Genomic DNA, 6,000 nt, shown 5'->3' with positions numbered 1-6,000 from the left:
CTGACGATGATGATGATGACAGTCACATTTAAGGCTTCGTCTATCTTGATAAAATCACTCTAGATCTTCTTATGATTTTTCTGTTGTAGGGGCATAGAACGCGAGTATTTTCTTCTTCTTCTTCTTAGGGTGCCTGTTCGTTCCGAACGTTGGCGATAATTCTCGCTATGATGACCTTGTTGGTTGCTATACAGAATAGTTGTGTTGAGGTCTTTCTATACAATGCTCTCAGGTTCGCAAGCCAGGAATTCTTCTTCGTCCTGGGGCCCCTTTCCCTTCAATTTTACCTTGTAAAATGCATTGTAGTAGCTCGTATCTGCCTTGATTTCTGACTATATGTCCCAAGTGCTGCAGCTTACGGCCCTTCACGATGTTGACTAAATCTGCGGTTGTGTTCACCCTCCGTAGTAGGGGAGAGTTGGACAAAACGGAATACCATTCTTGTTTAATTTTATTACGGAAAAAATGTTAAAGAAATTATCATATTATTATTTTTTATAGGTATAATATTTATTGAAGCACACAAAAAACATATTTCTAGCTATTTTTAATGACTGGAAAATAGTAAAAAAAAATACTTATTAAAGTCCTGCACATCCCGTTTTAGCATACCACGGTTGGATAAAAGGGGATAGGTTCACAATATTTAATTTTTTGCATAAAATTATCTAAAAAGTATATTTAAGTAGATATAAGACTGCAAAACAAAATTTACCTTTGAGAAAACAATATCTTCAGTAGTCGTAAACTTAAAAATAGGCCTTTTTTATGTTTTATTGCAAAATGGGAAATAAGCCTTTTTATTTAGGACTAGTAGGTCAGGATCCCGCGTATGAACAAAAAAATTGATTAATAGCAAGCTAAAAATTTGTTAATAGCTTAAGGGTGTCTAGTCCGACAATCTTTGATATATGGGAACACTGGAACAGGGGAAGTTTTAATTGTGGAACAGGTTAAAAATTTGGAACGGTCAGACTACGAAAACGGCACATGTATTTTGTCCGACAGAACAGACTTAAACTCTCCGAACAGAGATTAAACTCTCATGCAAAAATCAGACTGCTATTTATCACCAAATGGGCGTTTTAATGAGTGGAACCTGTAGAATATGTCAAATGACAGGAATTATGACAGGTGATAAATAGCAGTCTGATTTTTGCATGAGAGTTTAATCTCTGTTCGGAGAGTTTAAGTCTGTTCTGTCGGACAAAATAAATGTGCCGTTTTCGTGATCTGACCGTTCCAAATTTTTAACCTGTTCCACAATTAAAACTGCCCCTGTTACAGTGTTTCTTTATATCAAAGTTTATTCGACTAGACACCCTTAAGCTATTAACAAATTTTCAGCTTGCTATACGCTGGATCCAGACCTATAGGTACGTATATCAGAACAAAAGTCACATAAAAATATGTTGTTCTTTTTTTGCAGTATGAGAACACGCTTTATCGCTATTTAAAAAATTAATAGGCCAACAAATAAATAGGTGGATAAAACGGGACATAAAAAACTGTATCCCATTTTATCCAACTTATAAGTGTCCCGTTTTGTCTAACTCAGACATTTTTCAAAACAAAAATGGCTCCTGCCTAAACGTGAAAGTAAAATTAGATAGACTACACATGAGAATATTCGTTAATGAGTGCTTAATTAAATGTAATAGTCACCGGAATTATATGTTTAGATATGTAGGCAATATAATGTAGAAAACAACGCACTTAAAAGTATAAAGTACCAAAAAATAGAGTCAAACAATTCTAAACACAACAACTTTTCATAAAACAGTGGCATCGAGGTAAAACGAACTGAGAATGTTAAAATGACGACTGAGAACAAGTTTTCGTCGTTGTCCGATTGATAGCAGCACTATTTGGGTCTCTAGGCTAGGTATCCCGTTTCATCCGACTATCCCGTTTAATCCGACTATCCCGTTTTATCCAACTCTCTCCTACTTCTTTATTGGTGACTGTCTATCCATGGTATCTTCAAAATCCTTCTGTACAACCATAGCTCAAAAGCTTGAAGTTTCGATAGAGTTTCTGCTTTAAATGTCCACGTTTCAGCTCCGTATAGAGGCACTGAGTGCACGCAACATTTAAGGAACCTTATTTTTGTTTTTAGGGTGAGGTCCTTGAATACAGAGCTCATAGTCAAGAATACACTTTTGCCTTTCCGATGTGACATCTAATCTCTTGAGTATTGTCCCACGTCTCATTGATTATAGTTCCGAAGTCGTTGTATTGTGAGACAAGTTCAAATCTCATTCGGTTCACATACAGAATTGCTCCAGTTTTGTTTTGCTTGCTGATGATCAGTAGCTTGGTTTTGCCGGTGTTTATATCTAGTCCATAATATGTTCTGCTTGTTTCCGTTATTTTATTCATTAAGTTTTGCAGCCCTTGTATTGGAAAACGCTATTGTATCATCTGCATACCACAGGTTACTGAGTCATTTATTCAGATACCCTCATCAATATGTTTTAGAGCCTCTTCAAAAATGTGCTTTGAGTAAAGATTGAATATCAGCGGTGAAATTATGCATCCCTGTTTCACTTTCCTTAAGATTTTGACCTGATCTGTATTGTTATGACCTGCTTTCTCTTACTTTTATAATAATTAGTATTTATTTAATTAATTAGTCAATTGTCGCAAATCATACATAAAAATTAAGAAATATCTCAGGATGCCTTTTTATAATACAAAAAAAAAATAACTAAATTATCTTGGGTTATACTTATCCTTTCTCGTGGTTTCAGTATCTCTTAGTTGATCCTTATCGGGATAAAATAGGAAAAAGAAATAAATAGAAATACCATAAATAAGCACATACAAATATCTTTTATTATCAAAAGCAATATTCTGCAAATTTATCAATTAAATCCTGTGGGCATAACTGTCCCAATAAAACTTTCACCACCCAAATTAATTTTAATTCAACAAATATTTATCGGTTTGTTCTTGATAACATTGATAAAACAAACTAAACAAACAAATTTAGATACAGTGTAACCTCGATTATCCGTCTCTCCATTAACCGTCACCTCTGTTAACCGTCAGGGTACATACAGAAGTTGTATTGACTACATAAGCAAAAATTTTAATGTAAAAAAATGCCGTCGCAAAATGTGAAGTGAAGCAACAGTAAAGCAGACAAAAATTTCAGAATATTTTAAATTGATTCAATTGTACGAACACAAATCCCTCTTACATTGTCAAATAAACCATACAAATGAAATTTGAGAGTTGTACTATGAATTTTTAATTTTTTTTTAATGTTCTGTTAACCGTCTTTTTGATTATCCGTCATACCCTTAGTCCGTTGCCCTGACGGATAATCGAGGTTCTACTGTATTCGCAAAACTACTTGTACTTCCTATTAAATTTTTGAAATATTGGAATCTTAGTTCATATGCTTATACTCAAAAAAATTAACATCTGAACATACAGAAAATCTATCACATAAGTTATTGACTGACCTTTTGATTCACACACAATGATGTCTCCTCTTGACCCAAACAGCTCTTCCGATTATGTTAGGCTACCCATCAAAGCCCTCTCCGTTCTCAGCATCAATCCAACAGCATACCAGCAACTAATTCTCCAAAACACGAGCCAGGCCTCTTTTGACCGGTACTCCTTAAAAAACTCCAAAATTCTCTCCTCTCTTTCTCACAATAATATTCTCTCCCTTGGACTTTACAGAATCAAAGAGGCATTTCTTCTCAATTTGATCTGTCTCTCGTTCCACTTTTCAGCTACACTCTTCACTATCTAACAACCACTGGTACTTGCTTCTGAACTATTCAGGAAAACTTTGACTGCTCTTCTGCGATGCAGGTCACATAATAATCTCCTTTTCCAAACTATCTGGACATTCAACCTTCTCTCATTCCCATTCCACTTTTTTCATTCGAAAAACCCATGCACTTTCCAAACAAATACTTCTACTCATGATAATTACTTTTCGGGAATTCTACAAATTGACTTGGGACTTAAACAAAAGACTTAAAATTCCAACTTTCTCTACATTATTTTTCTAGACATAATAATTACCTGTGGCTTTTGGCCTCGCTAGTAACAAAGCAACCTTTTTTTAAATTCTAATCCCAAAACAAATTGCGTATTCATATCACTTTATATACTACTGTCTTTAATTCTTTAGGGAAAAACTCATTAAGAATAAACCCACTGCTTAAAAGCTAACTTCTAATAAATAGTTACAAATCAATCTACAGGGCATATCAAATTTATGTACCCGCGTTATATTAAAAAAATTAAATTTTTATTCTATCTTTGATTGACAAAATGATACACAATAGTATATTATCCATCTATGCGGAGCACTGCTAATTGATTCCAATACAGGTTAGCTATTATTTTCAAGTCTCTTCCATCAATTCCTGTCCTCTTCAGCAGTTCCATCATTTGTTCATGCCTCACTCTATCGAAAGCCTTCTTGTAGTCAATCAGGCGCATGCAAAAAAATCATAGCTAACCTCTCTACATTTCTGAAACAAAACTTTCACGCTAAATAAAGCCGTCCTCATACTAACGGCGTTCACAAATCCAAACTGATTAAGCGCAATTTGTTTGAGTATTTTATCTTTACAAAATAGTCCTGTATACCTAATGCTGGATGAAATACACTCACCCTAAGGGTTACAAGTGCTCTATATCACCTGGCTGTTTGTACCAAAAGCACAAACATTACAGATAGATGAAACAAACATAGATTTATGATACAAGTGCTTTCATTCCAGATTACATAATGAAAACTAACAGAAGTCCAACACGAATTAAGCTAATTATCGACTTTGAAACTATGTGGAATCTGGCCAGTTGTCAATAAAACACGAACTAACTAACTTACCGAAAACAAAAATAAAAACTTAAAAATATTATCTATCCTTATTATTAGTGCGTTGAAATAACAACTCTGAAGATAATAAGATGCTATGTTCACGCCAAAACTGCTCTAACTTACCGAAAAGTGATAGTAAAAACTTAAAAATGATATTTTTCCTTATTATTAATGCTAATAAATCAAAGTTTCGTTTATTCGAGCTACTCTCTTAGATAAAAATATAGTCTTCATAGAAAATATTTAATAAAGTCAACGTGTCAACATCCAACTGAAACGAACTCCGGTATTTATACCGTCTCGTCTGCGCGAATTAATTGTGTGAAGATCCTACCAGAATGCGCCAATTCACCGCCATAATAAATTATTTGCGAGGACTTACGATAGAGCGCAGTCAAACTATTTAAATGATGATCTATTTTTAATTTAACTGGCGCGGCGGTGAATAAACCGAGCGAGAAAATTCTTCAGGTGAGAATGAATATTTTATTAAAAAGTTAGAAAGAAGTAATAATTTCACAGCAGACGTACGTGTGCAAAAATTTAACTTTATGTAGATAAATGGTAAAATGGACTAGTAAAAGTAGAGAGGGTAGTTTGAAAACGCTTGGATAACTATTTGAATCTAACCACAAAACATTGAAAAACTTTCAATACTTTCAGAAAATTTATTATACTAGTTCTTTAGCACTACAGCTGTTTCGGCAGAGTGCATTTCTCAAGTGATGCATTTTACTATGTCAGCACTTAAAGTCTTTAACTGAATAGGTTGAGGAGTGAGAAGCTGTTTGTCTTAAGTTAGTCATTCAGAATTATATCTTCTTCTTCCTCTTTTTGTATAAATAGATATGACTTTTCGTGGTATTCACACTGATCGTCTTCCTATTGGCGAACCGTACCTCGCTGTCCTTACTAATTTTTGTCATTCGGCTTATGTGGTCATTATATTCTACTCTTCTGTTTCTGATCCAGTTATTAATATTATCCACCTTGCATCTCCGTCGTATATCTGTACTTCTAGCTCTGTCCCATAGAGTCTTACCATCGATTTTTCGAAGGGTTTTCATCTCCGCTGTTTCGAGCAATCTTTTTGTCCTCTCTGTCGGGTCGTGTTTCCGCCGCGTGTGTCATTATTGGTCCGA

The sequence above is a fragment of the Diabrotica virgifera genome, chromosome 6 (genome assembly GCF_917563875.1).
Source record: "Diabrotica virgifera virgifera chromosome 6, PGI_DIABVI_V3a".
NCBI lineage: Eukaryota > Metazoa > Arthropoda > Insecta > Coleoptera > Chrysomelidae > Diabrotica > Diabrotica virgifera.
This window is presented reverse-complemented; position numbering follows the sequence as displayed.